Below are 17,439 nucleotides of genomic sequence, written 5' to 3'. Positions count from 1 at the left end.
TTTGTAGTATTTGTGAAGTGACAAGCCCATGTGTCAGCAAGTAATAGGAAAGGAGTATTTTTACATTGAATCAGAAGACAACCATGGTATTCAGATGTACTGAGGTGGGATTTTTCTTCATCTTGGCTTTCACTGAGTTTATGACCTTTATCCCTACTTTAAAATGTTTAGAAGACTTTATTTCTGTTTTCCTCACTATAACTTACATAACATAATACAATTCACGCTGAACATTAACAAAGCAGTTGGTACACATACTTTGCTAATGTCCTCTGTTAGAATGAAAATCAGAATCATTATCCATATCAATTGAACTCTAAATGTCCACAATGTCAAAATTTAATGTAAAATAAACATCCGAGAGTTGACATAAAAAGCAGATTGACTAGAAAGCACAGCAAAAAATAACATCTCATTAGCAAACCCGATTTAACACCATAAGCTAGAGGTAAACCGGTAGAAATCCCCCTCCTCAGTTTAATGCACCAATCGTTTTTTTCTGCACCATTTTGTTTTGCCTTCTGTTTGCAACTGACTGTTAAGATATTGCCACCTAGTGATGGAAAGCAAAACAAGCAGAAGCAGATCGGTAAATAACCATGCACGGGGAATACAGATTTACATTGCAAACTGTGTCGAAATGGAAGATGAGAGCGTGTCTGAATTTCTGGGAAAAGGTTCTCAGGCAATTTGCATAAAATCACTTATAACTGTGCAGCCTGATCTGGTGGGTGGCAAGTCTGCCCATGGCAGGGGGTTGGAACTAAATGGGCTTTAAGGTCCCCTTGAACCCAAGACATTCTGTGAATCTGTGACAATATTTGGGATGTATCACCCAGCTCCCATCCTCAATTTCTTCACCGAATTCATGAGAGTAAATACATCATGAGTGGTTTGTGACTTAGGCTGTTATCTGGAAAGAAAAAAATCACAACTACCTACTAGAGATTTCACAGAGGGTTAGCCAGTTAATGCTGAACTGTGCCTTCCAGGTTCAAAGTACTGTTATCCCTTACCTGACTTTGCTTTGGAGCTGTCAGAGATGTTCTCTTAGGCCTGTACACTTCCATCATTCACCCGGCTGCTCTTACACACCCCAAAATCTTGCTCTGTCAGTCAATTTGAAATCTGCATCATTACAGCCTCACGTGCCATAGATGCAACAAATCCTGCTGCAAGAGTGAAAATGCAGCCTGCATCTCTGAGCAGAGCACGTGGGATCAGTGGGCCAGAAGCACAGTCTGAGCAGCACTTTCTTCCTATTCTTCACCTTCCAGTTTACAGGCACCATCCCTCAACAAGTTGGCTGTTGTCATGAGAATCCTCTAAATGAATGTCCTTCCCAGTACTGTTGTATATCCTTATCTGTATTTTACATAAAATTATATAACATATTCCCCAAATGTCCTAGCCTGACATAACTTTGCTAATTTCTTGAAAACAGGAAATTTCCAAATCACTGACAGAGCCTCTAATTTTGTGTGCCTGTTTCAGAGATGAGATTAGTGATGGAACCATCTTCAAGCCACTCAAAGCATAATTTCCATTGAGTAATTTCTGCCTAAAAGATTTGCACTGGGTTGCCCACAGGATGGGATGCAGAGCCTGAATGGCAGCTGTCATTCTTTTCCTCTTGGTATGAAGTTTAAATACCGCAGTGCACAGACCCAGCTCCAAAATACTCGAACACTGAGGGTTGCACTCTGGGCTTCCCTCACTTTCCTTCTAAGATGTCGATATATCTCTCACACCATCCTCACAGCAAGCCCAAGTGAGAGGGCAGATAAGTGCAGCCAGCAAGGGGAAGGGTTGGAACTCACTCATCACCAGATACGGTGATGCTGATTGCTGTAGGGTCTCCGGGGATGGATAACAATGACTGCGTGCCATTATAGCCGAGATCATAAGACTTCTCAGCTTCTCCTCTTTTCTCCCTATCCTAATGCTGCCCACATTCCCTGAGGATCAGGCCCACATGCTTCCTCCCATCCCAGAGCCCTGATCCAGGACACCCCAGCCTGTCCTGTTGCTCCCCACAGAGGCAGGAGGCAGCAGCTGGGATCCAGAAGCATCCCACAAGGTGGCCCTGGCCCAAATGCAAACCACATCAGCCTTCTGTTTTCTTGGTTTTGTCTGCTTTGCAGAATGAAATGTTTAAAAGTCTCTTTTTCTGCAAGGTCTAAATGCAGCATAGTATAGAAGAGATGGTGTTTCCATTGATTATGTAATTAGGAGCAGGAATTTTCAGTGTGGCAGTTCCTATTTGCTCTCAAAGACCAATCTGCTGTTAGTCTGGTCTATTACTGACATAATTTAGGCACTACTTGCAATGTGATCTTTAACATAAACACTTTCCTGAACCACAAATACATTTACAGATACTTCTTTCTCTTAATTCTACCACGGTGGTTCCTTAACCTTTCTGACTCGACAGTAGATGCTGTTGCGATAAGCAACTTGCTTACCTGTTCTTTTTTTAAACCTTCCTTTCCATTCTCTAGTTTTGTCTTCAATTATTAACACTTCTTCCTTTCTGACTGACCTAATTGGACACTCACACCTCTATGTTTCCCTTACTGTGTGTAAGGATACCCTCCTCTTTACGTCCCTTGGCTCCACAAGCAACACCAACCTTAGAAACTGATTTCTTACCTGTGAAATGAAAATAAACATTTTGGAAGAGCTTCAGCCAGTTTCCATCTCTTACAGATCATGGGCAGGGATCAGAGCATGCTGTGTTTGCTGCCTCTTTCCCTCTGCTATCAGGTGTTGGCCTGTCAGAGGGCAGGGCCTGGGGCAGCACAAGTGTTCCCTGCAGCACAAACCCCTCCACACTTCCCTTGTTTTACGCAAAAAACATTCACTCTGAATTAACCCCAAAAATGTTCTGTTCTGGAATCAGGCAGCTGAGAGAGGGAAACTGAGCTCACCCCAGGATTAGCTGGCCTTAGATAGCTATCAGGAGTTTTACTGCTCTCCAAATGATCCAGCAGTATCAAATTGTACATACCACTGCGTGGCCATTCCCCATTTCTCTCACATGTTTTCCCACGCACAGTTGCAAACCAGACAGCACATCTTCCGGGGAGGAATCAGCCTGGCACAGCCTTGGCTCATTTTACTCAGAAATGCAACAAAGATTTCAGGTTTATGTTCAGGTGGCTCAGGTGAGCACTGTTTCTGGATAGATAAAGGACCCAATTACTCGGGCAACATTTTTCACTTTTTTTTATTTCTTTTTTTGTTTCAGGGTAGAATGAAATAACGCTTCAAAAAATCAGGATTACCCAAGATAGTGATGCCAGATCCCCTAACTGCAGTTTATAAACATGGTGCACATGGGAATATACGCTTCGTGGCTCACCTGGTACCTTTGGTAGCTAGGTGTCCATCAGCACGCCCTTTAGAGAATACTTCTGTGTATCCAAAGGAAACACAACCAGCTAGCAGCAAAAATCTTCCTAACTCCAACACTACTTCTTTTACAGCCACTTTATAAACAACCACAGCGAGGCAGTGTCAGGAGAAACCAGGCCAGACAGTTTCATGGGGAATTTTCTGCTCCTTGTGGCTGTTATCCTCTCGAGCTCCTGCTCATTATAAGCAGATGACCCTGAGGATACAGCTTCTGCCATCGCTCTCTCCTGTCACCGTTCACAATTATTATTAATATTGAAAGCAATGCCAAGAATGCACCCCATTTCCAAACAGTTGTTGAAGGGAAAGTTTTGAAATGCCTGTGTATGCAAAGCTCCTGCAGAAGCAGCAGTGAGGCAGAATGTGTGGGGGTTGTTACGCAGTGCTTGCACTACCGCAGCCTTCGAGGCAGGCTAGAGAGAGCTAAAACTGGTTAAAACAACACCTCTCCAGGCTTACATAACAACACTTGCTCTGACTTGCAAAATCTTCTCTGTATGTTTTTAATGTACCAGGAAGAAAACTTTCTTTGCTATAAGCATGCTTTGTTTCACCTTTCAAAATAACCTGTGGGTATTTTGGCTGAGTTTTTATGGCCCTCAGCACAATAAGCTTTAGCGAATTAGCACTTGTCCAAGGAATTATCTTTTGCTGTGGTGAAGGTTTTGCAACAGCAATTCTTCCATCTGAACTCGGGCAATGGATTTAGAGAACTGCTGCATCCTTCGACTGCTGTGGTGTCTTCACAGAGGTAAGATCAGATACACTTGCAGCGTTTGTAATTGGATCTTTTATGACCTTCAGAGACTGTCCCTTCTTGCTAACCTAGAAACAATTCTTGGTTCTCGGTGAGCTCCAGGTTACAACACAGCTCTGGCAGAAAAAGACAAACGACTTTCTGTCTATTTAAGAAGGTAATGTCACTCAAAATTTCTCTCTTGCTAGATTTGAATGGAAATTGCAATTCCATAAATAAATGAACAACCTAAAACTTAAATTCTGCTTTTTATTAGCTAAAAGACAAAAAAATAACCTGAAAACCATTATCTGTGTCTTAGTACCCTTAGTACCCAGGAAAGAAACCACAAAAAGATGTAACACTTAAAACAGGAAGATTTCCTAGCAAAGGCAGTGGTAATTATAGCTACTTTAACTACACTTAAAATGATGAATGATATTGAGTCACCACAGGCTCGATTTTTGCAGGCATTCAGCTCCTGAAATTTCTAACAGTTGCTCTGTGGATTATTAAGTGCCTGTTCTGCTTAAGGATCAAACTCCTAATGCTTGTTTGTTCACTGCATCATTAAAGGCTTTGAAAATAAAAACCATATATTATTAAAAGAGGAATTCATCCTCTCCCATGGTTTTTTTTTTTTTTTTTTTTTCATGGATTGGAAGAGAATATGGGTTCCTTCCTTCTCATCTCTGGATTTGCTTCTCAGCTGTGAAATGAAACCCAAGATAAATGGCATATAACTAAAAACTATCCACTAACACAAAACACTTACGAAAGCATGTACATACAACATGTAGATCTGGAGAATGACAAGTTAGATTTTACACCAGTCTAAGTTTAAAAGAGGATGTCGATCCCAAAAAGCTTGTGGTGATCCATCCGCCCCGAAGCCTTGCATGGGGGTGCAGGAGCACAGAGCACTGGCCGTGCTCCTGGGGGAGGAACGTGAGCTCCCCTGGAGCAGCAGCACTTGGTGACACGGTTTCTGCTGTTTCATGCAGATGGTCAACACAGGGACCTGGCCTGAACCCTCCCACAAAGGGAGGTCATCATTAGCTCCTGATTAATTCAGTGAATTGAAAGCAGAGCATCAGTGCTGACAGAATTCGTGACAAAGCTAAAACTTCCCCAAGAGTATGAGAATACTTCTTCCTCTTCCAATAATACCACAGACTTGACTCCATTCGCGTTTTCCTGTCTGATTTAATGCAATCTAAGATAGTGGTATTGACAGAAAAGATGAAAATTCCTCCTGTCTTGTTCTTTCTCCCTACATTTTTCTCAGATCTCTCAGGTTGGAGCAGAAATTTCATTTGGGTGCTGTTTTGGGAAATACAGGAGAGGCAGTGTTACATTCAGTTGATCACTGAGGAACACAGACACAGGGCAGGCTGTAGGGATTGATTAATCAAAAAAAAAAAAGCCCAACACAAAACCAAAGATATACTTATGTAGGTGTTACTTAGTCAAACAACTTTCCCAGCAAAGCCAGTATGAATTTACAGACACCTACATCAGGCACCGTGTTTTACTGAAGAACCTTATTCCACCTTGTTGATTGATCTATTGTGCTGCTCTGGCTGCTCCAGGAACAGACACATTCCAGATCCTAATTCCAAGCAACACTGCCAAGCAAGGAGCTTAAAGGTTTTAAAAGCCACAGTGGACTGTGATAATCAGTGTGATCTCCTGCATAGGTCAGGCCAGAGATTTTATTTACTTATGGCCCACTTATGATAAGTTCAGTTGCCAGAAAAAACAGAAACATCCTTACAGTAGTTCAGAGCTATTCTTGGTATGCTGGATCCAAACTAAACCCTTTGCAAATGTTAAAACGGACTAAAGCTGATTCCATAAATAGTTACAAGATGCAAACATAATTTCTCACATACACGTGTATTTGCAATACTGTCTAATAATTCTCCATAGCATACAATTGCATCAAAATATTTACACTAAGATATCGATCTATGTGGACAGCAGGCTGTACGCTGTTATGAGAAAGCAGCTGCTACAACCCATATTTGTTTCTATGAGGTTTTGTTGGCAGACCAGAATATTAAGCTGATAGTGTCCATGTTGCTTAGTCCACATTCAACAAAAACAAAAACAGTTTGAAAATGGCATAAAAGGGAAAAAATAAACAAGTTTTCTTCACTAAATATATACAGGCTCTTCAAACAGAAAGCACTCTTTGCAGTTTTGGGATACGGGAACATAAAAGCAAGTTTACATACTTTTAGTGAATCTTTCTACCGTGGGATAAAAACTGGTGGCAAAATAGCATCCCCCAGACTTGCTCGGCCAGCAGGCAGAATCTAGCTAAAATGCAGAAGAGAGGTCAGCTCCGAAGAAAAGAGGAGCATACCTAGCCCAAAGAGCTGCTGCTGCAATCAGTCCTGCAGTGTAGCTGTTCCCATGGACACACAGGAGGCAATTTGTATTCAAAGGGAATCTGAACTGAATAGAAGATAATAATGACCTTTAGGGAAAAGAGAAGAAAATAAAAAGAACCACAGATTAAATATCTCAGATATGTTTCAGCTATCAGTATATATGTATACATGTATTTTTCCCTTTTAATGTGTTTCTTTGGGGATATGGGAAGGAACTTTCATGCAGCATCCTTTTCAAGTTCAACTTAAATACTGAATGATCTAATGGTTGTTACAAAGAAGTGTTCATGTCATACATCAAACGAATACAATGAGCATTCAGCACTTGACTGATGCACAGAAATAGCACTGAGTAAGAAATATTACATAATACGAACTTAAGACATTTAAATGAACATTACTACATTCACATTGTCAATACACACAACTAATTTTAATCCCTTTTCACAATAGTTTGCATGAAATCTTAATTTGCTCTTCACAGAGCAATGAAAGACTTCAAACATACAAAATCCTCAACTCAGTGAGAAGTCACTCTGGACCACGACATCAGGGCAATTCCTGACACCTGGGATACCTGCACAACCAGGACAGGATGGGGAAATAAGGATGTCACTGCATTCCTAACATGATTGAATACCCCTAAGAAGCTAGTTAAAGCAGCTCAGAGCTCACAGCTGGTATCTTCTGCAAGTGGTGCACCTCATCATGTCATGCTGCTTGATAAAAAGCTGCACAATATGATGCACAGAATTGATGGAATCCCAAAAAAACAGTTGTGTATAAAGAAGCACCTTACATTCATGGTGTTCGAATTTTGTGTTAGTAAACATAATGTTTTAGTATTTAAAAGAAGCAATAATGCTTCATTAAAATAAAAAGAAATAAGCACTTATGAATACAAACACTATAGCTAATAATTATTTTTAAAAGATTGCAAGAACTTATGACTGAGAAGCATACAAGCCTATGCTCAAAATAATAATTTTGAGATTTCAGAAATGATCCTGTCATGCTTTTTGAGAGCTTGGTTTATGAATCACCAAAGTGCAGGCCAGCAATACTGTGGAAGAGTGCAAGTCGCTAAGAATTTTCCCTTTCTTTATCTTTGTGTCTCAATTTCACAGAATCACAGAATCACAGAATTGTAGGGGTTGGAAGGGACCTCCAGAGATCATCGAGTCCAACCCCCCTGCCAAAGCAGGTTCCCTACACCAGGTCGCACAGGTAGGCATCTTTGTCTCTTGCTTGGCTATAAGGACAAAGCTGAGGTAGAATTTATGTGACTAAAAGCAGAATTTTTCAGTATAACTACCCCAAATTCAGTTACTCAGCTTGGACATCTTGTAGTCAGTATATGGAAATAAAGGCTGATTCATCCCATTTGATGCTGGAATCTACAACAGATCATACGAACCGAGCTCAAATACAACCCATTTCTGTTCAATGACCATAAAGTGAGCTTGAAGTGACTAGCTTACGCATGGACATCTATTCAGCAAATGTCTAAGTTTTTAAAGATGTGTTCCATCCTCATCATCCAGGTCAGAAAGCACCCCTAGTTAAAACTGCAGAACAGCACTGCTGGTTTCTCACCAGTTTGTTCCCCTGTTGTGGCCAACAAGCCACATGTAAGAAGTAAAACCAGGCTACTGGGAGAGCACAAAACCATTTTTCACTGGCCTCAGCTTGAAGCTCGACCTAACGTTCTCAGTTCCAAAACACTTAATGATGTTAAACACTGATTTAGATGCTGGATTTAGAGGCCTATACCTAAAACTGGGATTATTGCAAACATTATAAAATAAAAATAACAACAAAACTTTTCTTCAAGATGACAAATGTGATGAAGGAAATGCACCTATTCCCGTTGCAAGTATCTGAAAATGATGAAAACAAATGAGATGGAAAAAGAAAATTGTCTGCCCCTCCTGCAACAACAGCCATGGGCTACAGGCAGCACACAATAAAGTTGGATGTAGGTCTGTAGGATTGTTTTGATGCCTTCGTAATTTATCTTTCACAAAAGGCAAAAAGAAATAATGTTTTTCTGATGACATCAAGTAGCGAAGACTCTACCAAAGGAAGAATCAGGAAATTTCACAACCATAATAGTTCTGGGTGTGCAAGATGCACCATTTTCAGTACAATTTTCAGTAATGCAGAATGGGTTACAAATCAAAGTATTTGTAGAAGTAATAAGGGACACATTAGATAAAATTGTGCTAAAGTCATATCAACCCGACTTTTCCTTTTTTTTGAGGTTCCTGAAATGCCTGTTAAACAGTACTAGTCCCAGTACTGACTTCTGGGGCACACTGGTAATGACTGACTTCCAGCTCCAACCATAGTCCTTTCAACCCAGCAGCACAGTTTTCAAACCACCTCAATGCCCTTTTATCCAATTTGTATTTCATTCATCCGTATATGGAACTGTCACAGAAAATACTGTCAAAGGCATTTCTAAAGTGGAGATAAACAATACGGCCTCCTCTCCTACCATCCACCAAGCCAGCTGTCTCCCTGCATAAGGCTGTTGAGTTCAACAACCTCTGGGCAGCCTGGTCCAGCACCTCACCACTCTCTCTGTAAAGACCTTTTCCCTGACATGCAATCTAAACCTTCCTGCTTTCAACTTAAAACCATTCCTGCTTGTTCCATCACTATCTACCTTTGTTAAAAGTTGTTTGCCCTCCTGTTTATAATCCCCTTTTAAATACTGGAAGGCTGCAATGAGGTTTCCTTGCAGCTAAACAAGTCTCAGCTCCCTTAGCCTGTCTTTGAAGGGGAGGTGCTCCAGCCCTCTGATCACCTTCACGGCCCTCCTCTGGACCCTTTCCGACAGCTCCACATCTTTGCTGTACTGGGGACCCCAGTCCTGGATGCAGTAATCCAGATGGGTCTTCACAAAGGTAGAAAGGGGCCATCACCTCCCTGTCCCTGTTGGCCACCTCTCTTCTGACGGTGCCCAGAATTTCGTTGGCCTTCTGAGCTGCAAGCACACACTGCTGGCTCATGTTCAGTTTTCCATTCACTAGAACCCCCAGGTCCTTCTCCGCAGGGTGAAGTTGGTCAAGCATGATTCTTTCTTCATATAAGCTTCATATGCTGTTCTTCATATGCTGACTGCTCCCAGTCATCATCTATTTCTGTGTTTGGAAATTGGTTCCTGGATTCTTTGCTCCATCATCTCAGTTGAGGAGGTTGACTAGCTTGTAGTTTCCTGAATCCTCTTTCTTGCTTACCTTGATGCCAGGAGTCACATCTGCTCTCTTCCAGTCCTTGGTAATCTCCCCCATTCGAAAGAGCTTTAAAAGACCACTGAAACTGGCCAACAGTGATGGTGGCCAGCTTCTTCAGTGCTTCTGGTTGCATACCATCAGGTCCCATCAACTCACGTGTGTCAAGTTTGTTTACAATGTTCCCCAACCTGTAACCTCTCTATCAAGAGGTCCATCTATCTTGCTGCAGGCTTGGGGCCTGGGATTCCTGAAGGCCAGTCTTATCTGCAAAGACTGAGGCAAAGAAAGGCATTGAGTACTTCTGTCTATTCCATCTCTATTGCAATAATTCTTCCCAATGTTGAGTGAAGATTACACACTCACTCAGATCTTTTCCAGGGCAGGCTTTCATGTTGGAAGTATCAAGATTATGCAGACCTCTTTATCAAGCATAAATTAAGATTTTGGGGAAGAATGAAATGTTCTTAACCCTGAAATCATGTAAAGGACAAACCATGAAACTACTCTCAGTTAAAAGTCACGTAACATTTAGTATGACAAACCTATATTCGAATAACACATTATTAACTTTTAAAGAAAGAATTGTTTGTTTTTGAGATTCAGAATTTAGAATTGGACATACAATGACTTTTGCAAGTACAATTTTTTTATCCTCAACCATTAGGAGGAAAATTTTAATTCATTTCAGACCCACTATTTGCATGTTGTGAACTTCATTTGGGTTCCGGTATTCTGCTCTTCTTTTATTACCCGTCTTCTACACTTATGTCTATCTGTTAACAGTGAAACCTCCTCTGCAGATCAGAGTTTTTAATTTGTAGTAGGGCTACAGCATCTGCTGGAAAGATAACATTTGAATGATATTCTATACAGGAGTCAATAACTGTCCATGTAAGTCTAAACAAGTTCTCTTGGAAGCAGCTAAAGGTGACCAATTGAACAAACTGGTACTGAGTTTTAATGACCTTTATAGTCAATCACATTATGTCACTCTGGCCAGACTGACAATTCAGTTATGCCAGACCACAAAGGATATGCCTGCCTCTATTAATACCTGTGGTTGCTCTCTGGCCACAAGAAAAGACTGCATGAAAAAGCCTACATGCAAACAATAAAACATATTTTAAGAAATAGCATCAATATCCAACTCTTGATTCGCTGACTATTGACTTCTGAACTGTGCCTATGAATTGACAGGGGAGACTGAAGGTTGGTCCAGACAGAATGGTGATGAAATGGAGCAGCTTTGCTAGAGAGACACTTCCCTGGCTTGAATATGAGGAATGGGAGAGAAGAAAGAACCTGTACTGACTAGTTTCGAGATTCTAAACTAAGTAAAAAATACAGGACAACTGAGATTACCATAAGGAGAACGGCTCTTGTTGGCTGCCCCTCTTCTTACCAGTAGGGGGACTAAACATTATCATTAAAGATTATTTTGCCAGTTCATTGCCTACATTACAAATTACCCCCAGAGGAGGTTTATTAGGAAAAGTATATCATTAACAGCAAAGGGAGTACAGGGATACATAATAAAGCATTCTGCAACTACAGCTTATTGTCATTATGGACAGCAAAATTTCAGAAGCAGGAATTCCAAAGGCACAGATCAAAATCCCACAGAAAGCCAAGCAATGCACTCAGTGTTACAACAAACAAACAAAACAAAAATCCTCATACAGCCAGAACCTTGGAAAAGCAGCCACAAGGTTATATCACACACACATACAATTCACACTTTATCTGCAGAAACTTTTTACTTGAAACAGTAATGGCTTCCCATAATGGATAGGAAAGATTTTTTACCTTAAGATTTTTTTTTTTAATTTAAGTGCAACTTAAGTAAATGATTAAAAAATGTGAGCAGCTGTTTGTTGGTTGTCTTCAGTGTCACAGAATCACAGAATCATAGAATTGCTCAGGTTGGACAAGACCTTAAAGATCATCAAGTCCAACCACAACCTAACCATCCTACCCTAACTCCAACAACCCTCTGCTAAATCATGTCCCTGAGCACCACATCCAAATGGTTTTTAAACACATCCAGGGATGGTGACTCAACCACCTCCCTGGGCAGCCTATGCCAGTGCTTCGCAACCCTTTCTGTAAAGAAGTGTTTCCTGATGTCCAACCTAAACTTACCCTGGTGCAACTTGAGGCCATTTCCCCTCGTCCTGTCAGATGCAGTAGCACATCTGCTTATAACTTCATACAGCATTGTGCAGCAGGTAGGTATTAGTATATCCCAGGCAAAAAGAATTTAAACTGATTTCACCCTGTTAAGCGCTGTGCAACTTCAACACCCCAGAAAACCCAAATATCTCAAAACAACATTGATAAATCAAGAATCATGGAATCACTCTATAATTCCCCCAAATCCAAACATAACAAAGAATGTCTTGAACTTCTACTTGAAATTAAGTTCCTCACTTAAGATCCAATGTCCCAATTTCATAAAGTTCATGTGCCAAATTAAACACTCCTGATTCCTTGAAAGGAAGACATTTAATATGGGGGATACAGCAGACATAATTTGTTTTTTATAAAAATCCAATCATATGAACTCAATATCTAGCAATCTATAGCTGTTTTACTAGGAGTCCCATAAGGATTTCTTTTTGCTATCAAGGCATTTCATCAAGAGAAGCAGTACAAGATGTGTTCCAGCTAACTCTAGACACATTCAGAGAGTTTTCATTAGGTAGCCTTCTGTAATTAAAATGGATTTTATTATCATTACTACTCTTCAGGCAAAATGTTTTTCTCTGAACCTGAAGGCACAAATAAAATACAGATTTATTTTATTCTTCTTGAAGTTAAGTATATTCAGAAACTCCTAAGTGTACACACACACAAATACTTATTTTTAAAACTATTCCCTCATCCTCGCCTTAAAAATTCAGGTACAGCATGATAGTAAAGAAATGAATGCAAATAAAACATTGAGAATTTTTATTTCAGCTACTCCAAGATTATCAGATGATTTTGCTTGTGTACAGTATGCTCCTATTAACCATCTAATGCTAGGTGAAGTATGAATAACTGAAGGGAGAACAGTTAACCACAAAAAGCATCCAGCATGTCTGCAAAACTCCCTACAAGTAAGCAAGCACTGTACAGGAAGTACACGTTAAGTGAGTTTACTGATCTATCTGACTGTCAAGAGAATGCACTTCAATGTCATTAACTACATTGGGTTACATGAAAACTACACTTCAGCAGAGGAACAAAATACACATCAAGAAAAGGCTAAATCCTTAACCTTTAAGTCTAATTCTTTTGAATATCAGCCATTTTTCTTGGCCTATATGCTTTTGATTACAACAGAAGTATCTCTTCTTTAAAAGGCTTTAAAAGTAATTTCTTATCTTTCACATAATGAAATTATATATATTCCTCAACTCAATAAAAAAGATTATTGTAGGTGATTATTGCAATCCATCAGCACAAATATAAGCCTTTATGGGACAAAAGTGGGCACAGTTTATGGTGAATCTGCCCTTTAACATGCATCTGAAACCAGAGGAAGAGAAAAAAATATATACTGTCACATTGCAGCAAAAAAAAAAAAAAAAAAAAAGATTTACTTAAAAGGAATATTTAAATATTAGTGCCAACAAACCCTCATGCAATTACTGCGCATGGAATGTAGTTAGGGCTATTGTCATTCCATGAAAAGAGTGACTGTGCTGTCCTATGTTCTCACAGTAACTTTCTGTTTTAAATTCCAGTACATTTTATATTAACATAGTCTGTTGGAGATGCAACCTATATAAGTATTAATTCACCATTCCTTCAAAATTATATATCCATATAGAAGGAGCAGCCTGATATGTTTCTCAGACAGAAAGCATTCAGTGCACATTTTAAGACGTCATTCTACCCATGTAATCATTATCTTCTAGATAGCACAGAGCAGACAGATAAAGGGTCAAACAGGCAAGCCACGTTACTAAACCACATTCTTTTTCACATTCTGTTTCTAAGGCAGCACACGAAGAAGCCTGTGTTGAAATCAGGAAGCAACAGCTTTTATTGCCTCACAAGATCCTTCAGCACAGTGAGGTCTATAAACCTTTGGAAATAATATGATTTGCAAGATGTTACCGTGCGTACAGTGGGTTTTCTTCACTCAACCACCAAACTCCACTTTAAAGCAAGGATTTAAGGTCTACAGCAGCAGGTGGTGGCAATATAGCAAAATCTAAATCTAGGAGACAACTCAACAGTTGTTTGTTTTGCTTTGTACTAAGGAAGAAAAGAAAAATCCACACCACAGAAGCAGAAAGAACCTCACCTAAGTTAACCTCACCTTCTCCCCTACCTTCACCTCATCTTCAACCTCAAGTCACACAGAAAGTTTCCCTTATGTCCCAAACATAAATGAAAGGTCAGACTGTATCTTCACCTCCTGCCTACAAAAGCATCAGGAAATCCGTCTTCGCAGTCCATAAAATACCAGTGAACGCAGAAAGAAAACAAGTTTGACAACACATACATATTGCATCAGACTTTTCTAAATGCACAACCCCAACCTGTCCTCTGAATCATCAACCCATCCTTTCTGAAGAAAATGACACTTAAAGAAAACAGTCAAGAACCAAGTTGCTGACAAAGAATTAAGTAACATACATAGGAATACGTAAGTGAGCATACACATTCAGAATGCTAAGAAAAAAAGCAAGAAGTTATCAATGGTTTTACTTCTATTAATAAAAAAGTGGTCACTCATCCAGATCAACGGATGGGCAAGCACTCATTCAGCAGCACGCCAATTTGTTAACACAGTGGATTATCTCAAAGCAAGGCTCCAAAAACTACTGTAGCATACAGAACTAATGCCGATTTCCAATATAAGCAACAAATAATGACCACATTCCCCCCATCCCATTTTCAATTAGCAAAAGGTCTTGCTAAGAACATCAGGGGAAAAATAAGCCTCTTTTTTTTACTTTGAAGTGAGAGAAGGAAGTAAAGAACTTGGAGACAAGTCAGTCTTGCCTTCCCTTCTGCTATCAATGGATGATAACTGGAAGTGCAACACCAATACAAACCGTTTTATCGAGCTTTAATGACCAGAGTGGGACTAAGGGTACCAGAAGTGAACAGAAATTATTCTCTGCAGACGACAAATATATGCTATTTCCATGCAGTACAATTTATTCTGAAAGGAGGAAGGATACTCAAATCTTCAGCAAATTAAAATACTGAACACACATCATTATAACTTTGAATGAAGATACAAATTGTATCCATGATTTTAAGTGTCCTTATTCTAAGTAATTAGAATTTGACCAGTCTTTCCCAATTAACAAAGCCAATCAAAAATCATACGTAACAGCTGCTTTATTCCCATGTCTTATGAGAAATATTTATTCCTATCATTGCTGAACAACTTTTAAACATTTTTCTTACATATAAAACCCTCCTTACTTTGTTTTCAGTATTTTAATTAAGATACAAATATTGTTTCAGGTCAACTTACTTATTTTAGAAAGTGACTTTGCTAGACTGTATGCTGGTCTGAACTCCAGAAATGCTTTGATAGAGTGCCTCAAGACTTCTAATTGCGACAATATTTTCACTGAAAAAAAAAGCAGCAAATTTGTTACAAAATACTAGCTATTCTGTTGTAAAAACTAGAGGCCAGAATCCTACATTCTTACTTGAAGTAGCTAGATAAAGTACTGTTAACAACTGCCCTTCATTAACATTAACTCACAACACAACCACAGTGTACAAAAGAAGAGATAATGTGTTAGTCATCCCACTGACAACGCAGGGCTGACTTTGGCTGCGAAGCCAGTGCCTGAGTCACGGGCATGGGCCATGGACTCAAGTACTGCCTGGTCCTGGGAGAGGCAGAAAATAGATAGTTTTTCTCACCTTCTTTCCTCTGAAGCCATCAACAAGCATCATCCTACAATACCATGAGACACATGCAAATGAAGAAGGAAAAAACCCGCAAGATACTAACAGTACTAGAAGTGGATTTCCAATGGCACTTAAGCAAACATGCCAAGCCTGCAGTAAGAACTGGCTTCCAAGTAGACATTTTTTTAATCGTACTTCTTTGCATAGTTGTAAAACGGTAAAAGAAAATGTAGATATTAGCAAGTTGATATTAAGCAAGCTTTGACGCATTCAACAGTTCTAAACACTATGAATTTAAAAAAGAAATGAAGTGTTTTATTTAAAGAAGTATCTCTGTGCAGGGTATCCCTTTGGCAATACCATGGTTTCACCTCACAGTCACATTTGCTGTCCTCCTCTCATCTTGCCACTCAGAAGGCACACAACAACTCATTCACACCACTGCTTGGATAGTCCTGTCCAGGCACATATGAGTGGCTAACTTCATGATGACAGGAAGTGTCACTCTCTTCACGTTTAAGCTTCCATTTTTAAACAATCAGTTTTCAGTATCACAGTTCGAAAAAGAACATAAAGCAAGCCTAAGGCATGCAAGAGGCCTCTTTCTGTGTCTGCATCAAATGTGAAACAGGAGTCTCAATGTATGAATTGATCTGCACGTCTTGCACCTTGATGTCTTTATGCATCACTGTTCACTATTTTATTACTTAGATTCTTTAAGATAGAAAATAAATAAGGAAAAGAAGATGTACACGATCATAAAGTCATAGAAGCACAGAATGGTTTTGGTAGGAAGAGACCATAAAGACCATCCAGTTCCAATCCCCCTGCCATGGACGGTTTGCCACCTACTAGCTCAGGTTGCCCAGGGCTGATCCAACCCAGCTTTGAATGCCTTCAGGGATGGGGCATCCACAGCTTCTCTTGGCAGCTGTGCCAGGGCCTCACCACACTCTGAGTGACGAATTTCCTCCTAACATCTCATCTAAAAATCCCTTTTATTAATTTAAAGCCATTCCTTCTTGTCCTATCAAACCGTGTAAAAAGTCTGTCTCTCTCTCATTTATAAATGCACGTGAAGTATTGGAAGGCTGCAATGAGGTATCCCCACAGCCTTCTGTTTCCTGCTATCAGACTAAACTGCAAGCATGTCCTAAAACTGAGGCAGACTCATGCTGAAATTAAAGCCTAAGCTGAGATGCTAGAATTAAAAGAAGGTGGAAGAGTCAAAATGATATAGATTTAAAATATGAGGACTGCTGTGAAACTAATGCCTCCTAATTTATAATGTTGACCCCGAAGTATGGCAGAAGAGGGGCAGTCTGATAGAACAGCATCTGACATGGGGGTGCAACTGAAGCAAAGATGTGGAATTCCTCCATGCAGAAAAGCTGCACCCATTGCATTCATCAATGCTTGCTGAACATTATGGAGACCAAACGGTGTGAGCATCGTGAGGAGGTGGGTGGTGGTTTTCAGCAGTGATGACAGTGACAGTGGGTCACCTCCTCTGGTGCAGATTTTTCTGAGCATGGCATGCAGGCTCTTGTTCATGGCTGGAGAAAATGCATAGCTAATAGGTGACTGTTGAAAAATTGCTCTACGAAATAGTATTATTGCGCTCATTGTGTCATTTGTACTTTCCACGGAAATAAATAAGAGGCATTACTTTCAGAATGACATACATATATATGATAATATATGACCAGATTGATAGAAGTGAGAACCATCTCATTCTTCAGAGAACTTCAGCAGTGATGCAAAGAACTAC

The sequence above is a fragment of the Tetrao urogallus genome (genome assembly GCF_951394365.1).
Source record: "Tetrao urogallus genome assembly, chromosome: 1".
NCBI classification, from domain to species: Eukaryota; Metazoa; Chordata; class Aves; order Galliformes; family Phasianidae; genus Tetrao; species Tetrao urogallus.
The sequence above is the reverse complement of the archived record's forward strand: the minus strand, read 5'-3'. Positions refer to the sequence as shown.